This window comes from Scyliorhinus canicula, chromosome 16 (assembly GCF_902713615.1).
Source record: "Scyliorhinus canicula chromosome 16, sScyCan1.1, whole genome shotgun sequence".
In the NCBI taxonomy this organism is placed as follows: Eukaryota; Metazoa; Chordata; class Chondrichthyes; order Carcharhiniformes; family Scyliorhinidae; genus Scyliorhinus; species Scyliorhinus canicula.
Genome location: NC_052161.1, coordinates 66,649,132 through 66,666,156, shown reverse-complemented (window position 1 = coordinate 66,666,156; position 17,025 = coordinate 66,649,132). Strand labels below are relative to the sequence as shown.

Genomic DNA, 17,025 nt, shown 5'->3' with positions numbered 1-17,025 from the left:
ATAAGTGGGACAGCAGGAAATAGGTTACAAATATCAATGGCAAAATAATTCTGATATATTGACAGATTGTCCTGAAACAGCGTTGGGGGCTGGGGGCTGAATTTTTGTGGGACCTTGAAGACCTGCTGCTGGGAGCCACAAGTGGGAGATGATGCCACTCCAGATATAGAGATCCTGGGACGTATTTAGCCAGAGGGAGCCCACTGCTGAGGCTGTGACACCATAGACCGGGCACCTGTGGTGAAATGCCCTCAAAATACGATGAGTTTGGCTGAGAAAACCCATTGCCAGGCAGTTGGGCCCTGGCTACCAGCAGAACAGGGGTTGAGGGTTATAGTGTGCTGTTGCTGCTCAGGGGGGTCCCTCCACGGACCAGGAAATACCTATCAAGGAGGTCTCCCTTCCCAGAACCTGCTGGAATAGTGTCAGGGGTAATCAGGTGCTCGCCTGATTCAGCGGCTGGCCCTCCAAATGTCCTTAATTGACAATTCAAAAGTGGCTCAATTCACTGTCATTGGTAATCTGACATGCCAAGGGGAACACTTCGGGCTCCCGTCCCAATGTCTTTCCTTGCCACCTTGCTAGCACTCCCATCTCCCAGTCCTTCTGCAGCTGGGCTAGGAAAATTCAGCCTGATGAGTTTAACTCCTTTATGCAGTGAAATTAAAGTTGAAAATGTAATAGAGGAAGAAATTGGGGGTGTTGCAATTTACCTCTTTGCCCCTGAGTAAGGAAGTGATATAAAAAGCTGGTGTTAGTGGTTCTGACTGTTATTCGGTTAACCCTTATTCAGAATATGTGGCTCTGAATTTCAGGTCTGGATAGAAATGGGGATTCCTTTATGCTGCAACATTTCAGTAAATATTCTGCTGATATTCCTGAGGCTTAGGTGAGGTACTACGGGAGATCAGATGTTGCATGAAGCCATTCCTTCAGGAGAGGAAAATGCAGAGGGAATGTGATGAAAATACTTTAATATTCTAGGCACAAGTTAGGAGGCTGTAACAGGCTCATTATCACTTATTTCCCTGGTCTCTGTGACTTGAAATACCTCTGCATTTGAAAGCTTCTCACAGTTAATTATGTAGCATGGTGCCATTTGCACAGTCTATCTGAAGAAAGTTTACATAGTATCTATCAGTGAGATTCAGCTACATGTTTGTGCTGACTTAACAGTGAAAGAGTAGATTGGTCAACACTGGTACATGTAATACCCATGTCTCTGATCTTGTGTGTCCAACTAAATTTAAGGTGGAAACACCTTTTGAAGTAAATTTCAAATGTTTCTTCAAAGCTTTTCAAAACTTTAGAATTATTGCAATTTAATGTTTTCTCATCAACCAGAGATCAAGCCACCTGTAAAAGTCCTCAAGGTGCTATAAATCCCTCCCAAGACTTGTGATTTATCCCCAAGACTAGCAATATTCCCCAGGGCCCACAATACTCCCCACAACCTCATCCTGAGGCCAGCAGTCCCCCCCCCCCCCCCCCCCATTGAGACCCACATCTCTTGCAAGACTCACAATTCCTGTGAGACAATGGGCTGGATTCTCCGCCTCTCGACGGCAGAAATGCGAATTGCGATCGGGTGGAGAATCGGGCGTCCAGCAAAAAATTAGGTTTGAACCCCGCGGCGATTTGGGCGCCATGCTCCAGTCCCTCCTTGGTGGCGAAAACGATGTTTGCGCCCCATGCAGGCGGGGCATGCAAAACCGGTATTTGCATTAATTTCAATGTACTTAACAGGTTGCACCCAGTATGCTCTGCGCTTCCGCGATGCTCTGCCCTGCCCCTCTTGGGTGGAAGTTATGCGAGCATGAATTGCTGCAAGTATTTACAAATGGGGACTGGGCACCATGGCTGCAGAGAGGGAATGGAAGGCTAAAAAAACACTGAAAAACTGTTGAAAACTGTTGGGCTTGTTGGGAGTGACTACCCGGTCAGAGGCAGTAGCAGAGGATGACTTGGTACTGAGTCCGTGGACTCGGGATGTCACCCTCGGGATCAGGGTGGTCTGGCTCAGGTTGCCATTGTTGTCTTTTAAATACACCCCTTTTGTGCTTCTTAAAGGTTGCTGGCTGCTCACACTGTTGAGTGCTGCTTGTATCTTTTGAAAGCTCAAAAGATCATCTGGGAGGTCTCTCAGGCCGATTATGAAAGGAAACTTGCAGGGACATCAATTAAGAAGAAATGTTATAGTTATGTAACGGGAAAGTGGGTGGTGAAGAGCAATGTAGGCCCACTAAAAGCTAAAAATGGAGATATTATCAGTGATAATGAGGAAACGGCAGACACGTTGAACAATTACTTTGCTTAGGTTTTTACAGTAGAAAGGGACGATAACATGCCAGAAGTCCCCAAAAAAACTAATAGTCAATAGAAGAGAGGGAGTTAATACAATCAACGTAAGTACAGCATCAGTAACTAGGAAATTAATGGAACTAATGTGTGATAAATCCCCAGGACCTGATGGTTTCCATCCAAGGGTGTTAAAAGCAGTGGGGGAAAACATTGCAGATGCCCTAACTATATCACCACACAGCTGATCCAGTTCATCAGGAGTTGTCCCTCTGGATTGGAAAATTGCATATGTCACTCCACCTTTTAAAAAGGGTGAAACAGGGAAACAAGGGAATTACAGACCAGTTAGCCTAATGCCTGTGGTGGCGATATTGCTGGTCTATAATCAGCAATGGGGTAACTGAATACCTTGAACAATTTCAATTGATCAGGGAGAGCTAGCATGGATTCATGAAGGGAAGGACATGTCTGACTAATCTTATTGAATTTTTTGTGGCGGTGAATAAGGTACTGGACAGGGGAATATCTAAGGATGTAATTTATATGGATGTCCAGAAGGCATTTGATTAAGTCCCACCCAAGAGACTGTTAACTAAGGTGGAAGCCCACAGAACTGATGGCAAATTATTGACTTGGTTGGAAAACTTGTTGAGAGGCAGGCGATGGACTGTGGAGATAATGGATGAGTATTCAAATTGGCAGGAGGTGACTAGTGGTGCACCAGAAGGAACTGTGTTGGGGTCTCAATAATTCACACTAGTCATTAATGGCTTGGATGATCGTATCGAAAGTCATATTTCCAAATTTGAGGATGATACAAAGTTAGTTGGTGTTGGTATCCAAAGAGATTTGGTGTATAAATCCTTAAAATGCCAAAGCCAAGTACAGAGAAAAATCAAAAAGGCTAATGGAATGCTTGCCTTTATGTCTAGAGGATTGGAATATAAAGGCACAGGAGTTATGCTGCAACTATTCAAAACCCTGGTCAGACCCCACTTTGAGTCACTGTGAGCAGTCCTGGGCACCACACCTTAGGAAGGATATTTTGGCCTTGGAGTGACTGCCACATAGGTTTCCAAAAATGAAGGGCGGCACGGTGGTGTAGTGGTTAGCACTGTTACCTGATGGCGCTGATGACCTGGGTTCGATCCAGCCCCGGTTCACTGCCGGGTGGAGTTTGCAAATTGTCCCCGTATCTGTGTGGGTCTCACCCTCCCAACCCATTTAGAATTTCGAAAGCTAAGGGGTTATCTGATTGAAGTATTCAAGATGTTAACAGGGCACGACAGGATAGATAACGATAAACTATTTCCATTGGTTAGAGCTTCTAAAACTAGAGGACATCATCTTAAAATTAGGGCTTGACCATTCCGGAGAGTTATTCTTCTCTCCAAAGGGTGGTCGAGGTTTGGAACTCTCTTCCATAAATTGCAGTTAAAGATAGATCAGTTGTTAATTTTAAATATGAGATAGATAGATTTTTGTTAATCAAAAGTACTAAGGAATACGGACTAAAGGCAGGCATATGGAGTTAGGTCACATCAGCCATGATGACATTAAATGACGCAACAAGCTTGATGGGCTGAATGGCCCACTCCTCTTCCTATGTTCGCCTCTGGACACCCTCATACGCCAGCTGTATCATCAAGATTGTAAGCGTGGTCAAGCTCAATTAGGGGCTCACCAGTTCTTGACACTGCTCAGAAACACTGTCCTCTGCAGAGGAAGCAGGTGGTCAGCAGAGCTCGCCCCAACCAGAGGACACCTGTGCCCTTTGGAGTCCTCCCTGGTCCTCTTACCCTCTCAGGGCACAGGCCTCACTAGTGACCCCCACCGTCCGGATTACCAGTTGTCTCCTCCTCCCAAGCAGTGTTTAGGAGGGCAGGCTTGTGTCTACTTCTTAGACCTCCCATCGTGGGGGAAACCGAGTACGTCTCCCGTGCGGTTGGAGTGACAGAATATGTGCACTCCAGGATTTCTACATCCATCATCTTAATTCTGCATGGTATTTGTGAAATCATTATAGTATTAATAAAGTTGTTAGCAATAAACAGCATTGTGCAAGCCTAAAAAAATGAATTATATCAAAATGAAAGGAATTAAATCTAACAAGCAAGTTAAACCGTATAACTATCTCTTGAATATAGAGTCAGTGCACATGAAATAAAGATGAAAAGTGTGACAGGGTCATTAAAATTAACAAGGGAGTTTAAAAATGCTTTCATCTCAATCAGCTGCCTAAATTGTAAGCAAAATACATTGCTCCTATAAGTAGCCAATTTGATTTTATAAATTAATAATTTACACTGACTTTGGAACGTTGCACATAGTGGTCGTATTTTATCAGACCGACAGAGGTCTTGCCCAATGTTTAGAAAACCTAAGGGAAACTCCATCAGTTCCTGGGAGAGGCCCAATGATATTGGCCACCATCAGGCATTTCCCACAGTTGAGATCCCTCACAGCAGAGGCCCTGCCTGATGATGCCTGTCAGCTAAGCAGAGGATGGCAGCTATTTCATTGCTGCCAGCGCCAGCAGGAGTGGTGGCTGCTGGTGGCACTGCATCAACCTGAGTCCCAGGATCATGGAAGAACCCAAGGCCACAGACGATAGAAGGGGGAATGGGGGAGGGGGGGTCAAAGAAGAGGAGGAGAGCGGGTCGGTGTCAAGGACAAAGGCCTGGCTTTCAATGAAAACCCTTCTTCCCGATCCCGAGTCCCTTGATCGGGCATGGGGTGCCTGGGAACAAGGCACCGTTACCCCTGCACCCACCCATCCCAGCACTTGGAGGCAGCTCATACACCTGACCAGTATTACTGTGTGGTAAACAACTGTGACACCTGTATTAGGTGATGTAAAGTAGGACCTGTACTACAGTTTTGCCGGTAGCCCCTACCTGTTGGCTCCGCCCAGTAGGAGGAGCGTGTCCTCTATTCAGCAGCCATTTCGCCAGCTGCTGTGGGAGGCCACACATCTTACTGCAATAAAGCAACAGTTGTATCCAACCTTAGTCCTTGTACAATTGATTGGCATCAATTTATTGCAGTAAGATTTTCTAAAAGATGGACCTCCGAATCAAGCCACAGCGCCTGCAGCTGGATCTGCAATCAAACGACGCCAAAAAGTAGTTTAATCACTGGCTAGCTTGCTTCGAGGCCTATATCAATACAGCGACCACCCCTCCGACGGAGGCTCAGAAGAAACAGATCCTGTACTCAAGGTTGAGCTCCAACGTGTTTCCGCTGATCCAGGACGCTCCAAATTATGCAGACGCCATGGCGCTCCTCAAAGAAAACTACGCACAGAAAACGAACACACTCTTCGCCAGGCACGTACTCGCCACTCACTCTCAGCTCCCTGGTGAGTCCATAGAAGACTTTTGGCGGGCCCTAATCCTACTCACCCGGGTCTGTGACTGTCAGGCCGTTACGGCCACCAAACATTCCAACCTTCTTAGGCGCGATACGTTTGTAACGGGGATTGGGTTGGACCTCATACGCCAAAGACTGCTAGAAGGGGCTACGCTCGACCTAGCTGAGACTAAAAAGCTAGCACTCTCCATGACGGTTGCCTCACGTAATGCTCAGGACTACCCCTCCGGCTGCGCGGCCCACCCCTCCTATCCCTCGTGGACCCCACAGACGGCTGCCCAGCCGGGGCTTCACCCAGCCAGTACGCCTGCGCCACACGCCAACCCGTGCACCCCGGAGGTCCCCGATGTTACTTCTGCGGCCAGCAGAAGCACCCCCACCAATGCTGCCCAGCCAGCACTGCGATTTGCAAGGCTTGCGGCAAAAAGGGGCACTTTGCCGCGGTGTGCCCACGCAGTCGCCGCTATCGCCTCCTCCCCCCTGAACCACACACAATGGGCGCCGCCATCTTTGTCCCGGACTACGTGTGGCCAGTGAGAGACGCCATCTTCACCTCTCCGGACCATGCGCAGCCAATGGGCTACACCATCTTCCCCCCCTCAGTCCACGTGCGGCCCATGGGCGCCGCCATCTTGTCCAGCCCCCGCAACGTGCAGCCCATGGGCGCTGCAATCTTGTCCAGCTCCCGCAACATGGGGCCCATGGGCGCCGCCATTTTGTCCCCCGCAAGATCTTCAGGCGTCGCCATCCTGTCTTGCCCAAGGGGCATGGACGCTGACAGCAGTCCATGACCTGGGCTCCCCACGCTCTCCATCTTCTGATGCCAGCGATGACCGGCCGCAGCTCGCCTCAGTGACGGTCGACCAGCCTCGTCCGTACAACCTGGCCACCACTTTGACCAGTGTGAGAATCAACGGTCATATGACCTCTTGCCTGCTGGACTCTGGGAGCACCGAAAGCTTCATCCACCTGGATATGATAAAGTGCTGCTCCCTCGCGGTCCACCCTGCCAATCAAAGAATCTCCCTGGCCTCCGAATCCCATTCCGTCATGATCTGGAGGTTCTGCATGGTCACTCTCACGGTCCAGGGTGTAGAATTAAGCGGCTTCCGCCTCTACATCCTTCCTAATCTCTGCGCTGCACTACTACTAGGCCTGGACTTCCAGTGCAATCTCCAGAGCCTTACCCTCAAATTCGGCGGGCCCCTACCACCCCTAACTGTGTGTGGCCTCGTGACCCTAAAGGTCGACCCACCCTCCCTCTTTGCCAATCTAACTCTGGATTGCAAACCCGTTGCCACCAGGAGCAGACAGTACAGCACCCAGAACACGACCTTCATCAGGTCCGAGCTCCAGCAGTTGCTTCGGGAAGGCATCATCGAGGCCAGCAACAGCCCCTGGAGAGCCCAAGTGGTAGTTGTTAAAACTGGGGAGAAACACAGAATGGTCGTGGACTACAGCCAGACCATCAATCGGTACACGCAGCTCGACGCGTACCCCCTCCCACGCATATCTGATATGGTCAATCAGATTGCGCAGTACCGGGTCTTCTCAACAATAGACCTCAAATCCGCCTACCAGCAACTCCCCATTTATAAATCGGACCGTGCATATACTGCTTTCGAGGCGGATGGTCATCTCTATCACTTCCTCAGGGTTCCCTTTGGCGTCACTAACAGGGTCTCGGTCTTTCAAAGGGAGATGGACCGAATGATTGACCGGTATGGTTTGCAGGCCACCTTCCCGTACCTAGACAACGTCACCATCTGCGGCCAAGATCAGCAGGACCACGATGCCAACCTTGCCAAATTCCTCCACACCGCCACTCTCCTTAACCTCACCTACAACAAGGAGAAGTGCGTGTTCAGCACAACCCGCTTAGCCATCCTCGGCTATGTGGTCCAGAACGGAGTTCTGGGGCCCGATCACGACCACATGCGCCCCCTCATGGAGCTTTCCCTCCCCCACTGCCCCAAGGCCCTCAAACGCTGCCGGGGTTCTTCTCCTATTACTTCCAGTGGGTCCCAAACTATGCGGACAAGGCCCGCCCACTCATACAGTCCATCCACTTTCCCCTTACAGCCGAGGCACAACAGGCCTTCGCCCGTATCAGAGCTGATATAGCCAAGGCTGGGATGCATGCAGTAGACGAGACACTGCCCTTCCAAGTAGAAATTGACGCATCAGACATCGCACTTGCCGCCACCCTCAATCAGGCAGGCAGACCCGTGGCATTCTTTTCCCGCACCCGCCATGCCTCAGAAATTTGGCACTCGTCCGTCAAAAAATAGGCCCAAGCTATCGTTGAAGCTCTGCAGCATTGGAGGCATTACCTGTCCGGCAGGAGATTCACTCTCCTCACTGACCAACAATTGGTAGCCTTCATGTTTAACAACACGCAGCGGAGCAAGATCAAAAACGATAAAATCTTGCGGTGGAGAATCGAGCTCTCCATCTATAATTACGAGATCATCTTGTACCATCTTGTCAAGGCTCGCAATCTGCTCTACTCCATCGACATTAGGACACTACGGGCAATTTAGCATGGCCAATCCACCTAAACCGCACATCTTTGGACTGTGGGAGGAAACCGGAGCACCCGGAGGAAACCCACGAACACAGGGGGAGGACGTGCAGACTCCACACAGACAGTGACCCAGCCGGGAATCGAACCTGGGACCCTGGAGCTGTGAAGCATTTATGCTAACCACCATGCTACCCTGCTGCCCCTAGCTGTTTCAAAGGACATTTTTTTTCTTTTCCCTGATAAAACACTGTATATAAATTCACTACTGTATATAGTTCGCCACCACCTCCGCCGGACTCATTTTTAACAGGGAGCACCTGGAGGCAGCTCACAGACCTAACCAGTATTACTGTGTGGTAAACCACTGTATTAGGTGATGTAAGGTAGGACCTGTACTACAGGTTCGCCGGTAGCCCCTCCCTGCTGGCTCCGCCCAGTAGGAGGAGCGTGTCCTCTATTTAGCAGCCATTTCGCCAGCTGCAATAAAGCCACAGTTGGATCCAATCTTTGTCTTTGTGCAATTGATCGTGCATCACACTGCACAGCCTTCTGAAAGCCTGGGAGGCTTGTCCAGCCTCCATTTAATCCCTAAACTGCCACTAAGTTTCAACGGGCTTGGGGACAATGGGTGTCAATTGGCTCATTAATTAACATAATTGACATTCTGCCATCGGCAACTGGAAGTGTCTACACCCACCCTCCGACCTAATTAGGGGGAGGTTTACCTGCCACAGTGAGTCAGACTCGTGATGAAGTGGGCCTGTCTCCCAAGATGATCTGCTTAAAATTCAGCCCAATATTGTCAATGGTTTGATTTGAATTGATATCCTGTAGGTAACACTACGGGAAGTAAAATGGGAAGATGGGTCCAACTGCACCGAAAGTTCTGAAAAAAAATAAGGGGAAGAAGAACTTAGGAGATGTTATTAATGGAGGTGTTAGGATTCATAAAGAAGGTATTAAAACTCGCAGAAAGGCACTTTACCTGAATGCTCGCAGCATTCGAAAGAAGATAACAGAGTGATGGCACAAATCATCGCCAGTGGATATGATTTAGTGGCCATTACAGAGACATGGGGCAGAATTCTCCGACCCCCCCCCCCCCCCCCCCCCCCCCCCCCCCCGGCAGGGTCCTGGAATCGCTCGGGGCTTTTGTAAATCCCGCCCCCGCCATGGCCGGAATTCTCCGCCACCCGGGAATCGGCGGGGGCGGGAATCACGCTGCGCCGGTTGGCCGGCCCCCTGCGACGGTTCTCCGGCCCGCGATGGGCTGAAGTCCCGCCGCTGGCAGGCCTCTCACGCCGGCGGGAATTGGAGCACCTCTGGTGCTGGCGGAAGCAGGCGCGCGAGCAGGCCCCGCGGTCCTGGGGAGGGACGCGGGGCGATCGGACCCCGGGGGGTGCCCCCACGGTGGCCTGGCCCGCGATTGGGGCCCACCGATCAGGCCAGTGCCGTGGGGGCACTCTTTTTCTTTCACTGCCGCCACGGCCTCCACCATGGCGGAGGCGGAAGAGACCCTCCTATCGCGCATGCGCCGGGATGACGTAAGCGGCTAGCCGTTCGCGCCGGCTGGCGGGGCGGAAAGGCCGTTCATGGCGGCCGGCGGGGCGCCAATCCCTCCAGCGCGGGCCTAGCCCCTAAAGGTGCGCCAGGACCCCCCGCCCCGCCGGGTAGGGGAGAATACCGCCCATGGTTGTAGGATGGTCACAGCTGTGAGATAAATATCCAGAGGTATTAGACTATTCGGAAGGACAGACTGGAAGGAAAGAGAGGTAGTGCAGCACTGATATTTAAGGATGTCATTGGGGTGGTAGTGAGTGATGATAAAGGTACGATGGAGAAAAAAGTTGAATCCGTTTGGGTGGAAATTAGAAATAGTAAGGATAAAAGTTCACTGATAGGCATAGTCAATAGGCCACCAAAGAATAACACTATGATGGTGTGGGCAATGAACAAAAAAATAACTTTTGCGTGTAAAAATGGTACGGCAATTATCATGGGGGATTTTAATGTACACGTCGATTGGTCAAACTCTGTCGGTCAGGACAGACTTGAGGAGGAGTTCATAGAATGTATCCACAGTAGTTTTCTCAAACAATGGGCGGGATTCTCCCGCAACTGGCCGGATGGCCCAAGGCCTGCACCAAGAGCGGCGCGAACCACTCCGGTGTCAGGCCGACTGGAAGGTGCAGAGTCCTCCGCATTTCCGGGGGCTCGGCCAGTGCCGGAATGGTTGCGACGCGCCAACTGGCGCCAAAGGGCCAGCAAGAAGTGCCGCATGTGCAGAACTGTCGCCGTGCTTCTGCACATGCGCAGACTGGCTGGCATGTTTCCTACGCATCCACAGTGGAGTTCTTCTCCGCGCCGGCCTACAGAGGCCGGCACAGAAGGAAAGAGTGCCCCCATGGCACAGGCCCACCTGCAGATCGGTGGGCCCCGATCGCTGGCCAGGCCACCGTGCCCCCCCCCCCGACCCCCCAACCCCCCTCCGAAGACTCGCCTAGCCGGCTTACAAGCCAGGTCCCGCCGTGATGGACCATGTCCATTTCACGCCGGAGGGACTGGCCAGGAAACGACAGCCGCTCGGCCCATCGGGCCACGGAGAATTGCAGGGAGGCCGCTGCCAATGGCCCCCGACCGGCGCGCCATAAACCCCACCCCTGCCCGAAAACCGGCGCCGGAGAATACGGTGCCGCCCGCCAGGGATTCTCCAATCCAGTGGGGGGGAGGGGGGTTGGAGAATCCCGCCAAATAAGTATTGAAACCTATGAGGAAACAAGCTATCCGAGATCTGGTCCTGTGTAATGAGAAAGGAATAATTAATGATCTTATGGTTAGGGATTCTATCGAAAGGAGCGATCATAGAATGGTTGAATTTAAAATACAGATGAAAATACAGATGGAGTGTGAGAAAATAAAATCCAATGACGGTGTCTTGTGCTCAATCAAAGGGAACTATAATAGGATGACGGAGGAGTTGGCTCGGGTATATTGGGAGCAAAGACTTTGTGGTGGGCCAACTGAGGAACAATGGAGGCCTTTAAATGAGATTTTTCACAGTGCTCAGAAAAATTAGTGCTCAGGGCTGGAGCATCCTTACCCGATCATCTGAACAAGTTCTGTGCCAGCTATGAGCAGTCAGCCAATGCGTCAGTGCCACCCGCCCCAACAGCCTTGGATACACCCATATCCACTATAACAGCCTCAGAGGTAAGAGCTGCCTTCTTGAAAGTGAATCCACGGAAAGCGACAGGCCCCGACGGAGTCCCTGGGCGAGCACTCCAGAGTCTGCACAGACCAGCTGGCGAGTGTATTCGCAGATATCTTCACCACCTCACTCCTCTGCTCTGAGGTCCCCACCTCCTTCAAGAACAGTAAGAAGTCTTACAACACCAGGTTAAAGTCCAACAGGTTTGTTTCAAACACGAGCTTTCAGAGCACTGCTCCTTCCTCAGCAGTGCTCCGAAAGCTCGTGTTTGAAACAAACCTGTTGGACTTTAACCTGGTGTTGTAAGACTTCTTACTGTGCTCACCCCAGTCCAACGCCGGCATCTCCACATCACTCCTTCCAGAAGACCACCATAATACCAGTACCAATGAAGAACAAGGTAGCCTGCCTCAACAACTACCGACCGGTAGCCCTGATGTCTGTTATCAAGAAATGCTTCAAGAGGTTAGTCATGAGATGGATCACTGCGAGCCTCCCAGACTGTCTCGATCCACTGTAGTTTGCCTATCACCGCAACCGGTCCATAGCAGATGCTATCTCCCGAGCTCTACAATCAACACTTGAACACTTGTCAACAAGGACACCTATGTAAGACTGCTGTTCATCGACTACAGCTCCGCCTTCAACACCATTATTCCGACAAGACTACTGACCAAACTCTGCAATCTTGGACTTGACCCCGCACTGTGCAGCCGGGCATTCGACTTCCTCACCAACAGAACCGCAATCTGTCAGAAAAGGCAACAGCACCTCCTCCACAATAGTCCTCAACACCGGAGCCCACAAGGATGTGTGCTCAGTCCTCTACTGTACTCCCTATACACACATGACTGTGTGGCAATATTTAACTCCAACTCAAGCTATAAGTTTGCGGATGATCCGACTGTGTGGGCCGCATCTCAAAGAGTGACGAATCAGACTACAGGAGGGAGAAAAATCCTTTGGTTGCATGGTGTACCGAAAACAACCTCTCACTAAATGTCGGAAAGACCAAGGAACTGATCATCGAATTCAGGAAACATAGCACGACACACACTCCAGTCTGCAGCAATGGCTCCAAAGTGGAGATTGTCAATAGCTTTAAGTTCCTGGGGTCACTATCACCAACCGTCTATCCTGGTCCACACATGTTGATGCAACAGTCAAGAAAGCCCAACAACGTCTCTACTTCCTACGCAAGCGAAAGAAATTTGGCATGTCTGCATCAGCTCTCACAAACGTCTAGAGGTGTGCGATAGAGAGCATCCTATCAGACTGCATCACAGACTGGTATGGCAACTGCTTGGTCCAAGATTGCAAGAAACAGCAGGGTGTGGTGAACTCAGCCCAGCGCATCACACAAGCTTGCCACCCCTCACGTTGATTCTGTACACACCTCCTGCTGCCTCAGGAAGGCAGACAGCATTATCAGAGACCCCTCCACCCAGGCATTGCCTTCTTCCAGACCCTTCCATCAGGCAGAAGGTACAGAAGTCTGAAGACCCGCACATCCAGACATAGGAACAGCTTCTTCCCCACAGCTACTAGATTCCTCAATGACTCATAATACCTAATGTTTAATATACAAGATGACACAATATTTTCCATTCCTCTATTTGAAACAACATTACTTGTTCTTTAAACACTTTCAGGGTTTAAATTGGATGAAACTTGCAATTGGCGACTGGGGATCTGATCTGGTTCATTATGTTGCAGGTAGCACATTAACTTGGTGCTGCGCTGCCAGTTCTTTTAAATTATTGCTATTTGCAGCCAGCACCAAGTACACACTCCATTGGATGCATTCCTTGCAGAGGCCTGATATTCTACGACTTAAAGGCACACTATTCGTGCATAGGATACCCATCCTTTATTGCCCATGGGAAAGTGGTGGTGATCTGCATTCATGACCCCTGCTGTCCGTAGGGTATGGCTGCACCCATTATGTTGTTGGGAAGTGAGTTCCAGGAATTTGACCCAATGACAATGATACATTTTCAAGTAAGGAATGTGTGTGGATTGGAGAGAAACTTGCAGGTTGTGGTGTTCCCAGGCATCAACTTCCCTTGTCCTTTGAAGCTTGCATGTTTGGAAGGTGCTGTTGAAATGAGGTGCTGCAGTGCATCTTTTAGATGGCATACATTGCTACCACAGTGCATCGAACATATAGATGATATGACCTATGTGATCGATAGTGGAGAGGGTGAATGTTTAAGGTAGTGGATGGTGTGTTTTGCCCTGGATGGTATTGAGCTTATGGAATGTTGTTGGAGCCACACTCATCCAGGCAAGTGGAGAGTATTCCATCACATTGTGCCTTGATGATGGTTGACAGGGGTTGGGGAGTTAGGAAATGAGTTATAGCTATAGAATTCCCAGCCTATGGCATGTTCTTGTAGTCACAGTATTTATATGTTTTGCTCTGTGGTAACCCCCAGGATGATGATAGTAAGGGATTCAGTAATGGTAATCTTCAAGGGAAGATGATTAGATTATCTCACCTTTTGAAGATGGTCATTGCCTGGCATTTGTGTGGTGCTAATATTACCTGCCACTTGTTAGGATGTTTCAGTCTCTAAGGAGTCCCAGATGGTGCTGAACACTGTGCAATGGTCAATAAAATGCTAACTTCTGAGGTTATCATGAAGGGAATGCCATAGATGAAGTGGCTGAAGATGGTTAGGCCTAGGATACGGAGGAGATTCAACAGGAGTGTCCTGGGAGTGAGATGATTGGTCTCCAACCACATCAGCCATTCTTTGACAAAGAGTCATCGGACTCGAAACGTTAGCTCTTTTCACTCCCTGCAGATGCTGCCAGACTTGCTGAGATTTTCCAGCATTTTCTCTTTCGTTTCAGTTCCAGCATCCACAGTAATTTGCTTTTTTTCAACAGCCATTCTACTCTTTTAACCAGTGGAGCTTCCTCTCTGGTTCCTGTTGACTTTAATATTGTTAGGGCTGTTTGATGCCACATTCAGTCAACTGCATTCTTGATGTCAAGGCAGTCACTCACACCACACCTCGGGACCCCCCCCCCCCCAAAATGGCGGGTCGCATTTTGTGACAGGCCGCTCGGAGAATCGCCGCTCCAGTCGAGCGCCGATTCTCTGGCCTGGATGGGCCGTGCGGCCTGCAGAACCTGACCAGTTCACGCCGGCGCCAACCACACCTGGTCGCTGCCGGCGTGAACATCGCGCGACCGCTGCATGTGGGGCTGTGGGACGGAGGATCGAGCACCAGGGGCGTGCTCAGGAGGGGTCTGGCCTGCGATCGGTGCCCACCGATCGTCGGGCCGGCGTCTCTAAAAGACGCAATCTTTTCCCTCCACCGCCCCGCAAGATCAAGCCACCATTTCTTGCGGGGCAGCGGAGGGGAAGACGGCAACCGCGCATGCGCGGGTTGGCGCCGGCCAACCTGCACATGCGCGGGTGACGTCACTTAGGCGCCGCCGCCCGCGTCATTCTGGCCGCACCACATTGACGTAAGCAAAATTGACGTGCCGCCATTCCTAGCCCCCCGGAGGGGGAGAGTAGGGGGCGAGGAGCGGCTCCGACGCCGGAGTGAAACACTCCGGGTTTCACTCCGGCTTCGGCAGTTTGTCTCCCTTTGGGAGAATTTCGCCCCTCATGCTTGAATTAAAAAACCCTTTGGAACCCAAACTGAATATCAGTGAGCAGGCCAGCACCGCTTGAAAGAACTTTCATTGACACTTTCCAACACTTGTTGATGACTGAGCGTTGACTGATGGGGCAGGGTGGGGGAAGGGGTGGAGGAGAAGGGGAGGGAGGGGGGGGAAGGAGGAAGTAACCAGATTGGATTTGTCTTGCTTTTATCCCTTTTAATGAGAGATGCATTATGACGGCAAGAAGTAGAGGTAAACATCCTTTGAGAGTGAGTCAACACTGTGATACTTTGAAGAATGGCTGAATATGTGAGAGAGCAAGCATCATGGTTTATGATAATGCACTGAGAGTTTGGTGGAAGATGTCGAGTGATGGAGAGAGACCCTGTGTAATGAACTCCAATTGGCTTTATTGGTTGGCCAATTGGAGTATGAGCTCCCTCAATGATAGCTCATTGTGGGGCCCATATAATCACCTGTGTAGGCTTTGTGAGCAGTCTTAAGTTGACTGGACTGCTAGCAGCACTGTTTGTAGCTGCTCCTGTAATATCGTTATTGTAATTAAATATTGGTGTGGTCAGCGCCGGCCCTAGGGTTGCTGGCGCCCCGGGCAAGCTGAACTTCGGCGCCCTTGGGGGGGGGGGGGGGGCCGAGGGGGGGGCGGGGCCGAGAGGGTAGGCGGGGCCGAGAGGGGGGGGCGGCGAGGGGGGGGCGGGGCCGAGGGGGGGGCCGAGAGGGGGGGGCGGGGCCGAGAGGGTAGGCGGGGCCGAGAGGGGGGGGCGGCGAGGGAGGGGCGGCGAGGGAGGGGCGGCGGGGGGCGGGGGCCGAGAGGGGGGGGGCCGAGAGGGGGGGGGGCCGAGAGGGGGGCGGACCAGGGGGGGGAGCGGACCTGAGGTGGGGCGGAGCGGGGGGGCAGACCCGAGGGGGGGCGGGGCGGGCGGACCCAAGGGGGGGGGGCGGGCGGACCCAAGGGGGGGGGGGGGGCGGGCGGACCCGATGGGGGGGGCGGGGCGGGCGGACCCGAGGGGGGGGCGGGGGGACGGACCCGAGGCGGGGGGGGAGCGGACCGAGCGGGGGGACGGACCGGGGGGGGGCGCCCTGGGGGAGTGCGGCCACACTGGGGGAGTGCGGCCACCGCGCATGCGCTGGTTGGCGCCGGCCCAACTGCGCATGCGCGGGACCCGAGTCTGGCGCCCCCTAGCACATGGCGCCCACGGGCGACTGCCCGAGTTGCCGGTGCCTTGAGCCGGCCCTGGGTGTGGTGACGGAACTCCTGCCTCCTGTGGATTACTACAGTGGCGACGAGCTAAACTACGAATTTTGCGGAGACCATCTGCCGCACTCGGATCCCGCACTGCCGCATTCCACAACGGGCATACCGCCAGCTGAACTCTTAATGGGAAGGCGGCTGCGAACGAGGCTGAGTCTCCTTTTCCCAAATTTAACAGGGAAAGTGGAGAAACAACAGGAGGCCCAACGCAGGGCGCATGATAATAGTCGGCAGCAGAGACATTTCCAGGTGGGGGCACCGGTTTGGGTCAAGAATTATGGGAATGGACCAACGTGGGTCAAAGGCACGGTAGAGTCCCAAACAGGGCCCATATCCTATGAGGTTTCAATAGGAGGTAAGGTGCTGAAGAAACACCTAGACCAAATAAGGGCAGCGGAACCACACCTGGAGGCAGGCGAAGCAGGACCACCTCAAGCTGGGATAGTCCAGATGGAAACGATACCCACACCCCAGCCCCGAGCAATTTCTCCAGACCCCGTCATCCAGTCGTCAGAGTCGGAGATGGACATGCTCGACGAGGCCGCCGCGACACCTCTCCCCAAGGAGAAGGAAGAACAAATTCCAAGGAGGTCGTCAAGGAAAAGACGGGCAGCTAGAAGGTACACCCCGCCCACTTCGGAGAACGACCCGGCGGACGACACAGAGGTGACATACCCAGACATAAGCAGGAATTCCTCGGACCTTGGGGGGGAGGGGTGTAAT

General features: G+C 52.0%; 1 protein-coding gene across 2 annotated transcripts in view; it reads left to right on the top strand.

The window, feature by feature from the left end:
• Positions 1-17,025, top strand: part of pcdh15b (protocadherin-related 15b) — a 1,980,039-nt gene that overhangs the window by 585,632 nt on the left and 1,377,382 nt on the right. The window lies entirely within an intron of this gene.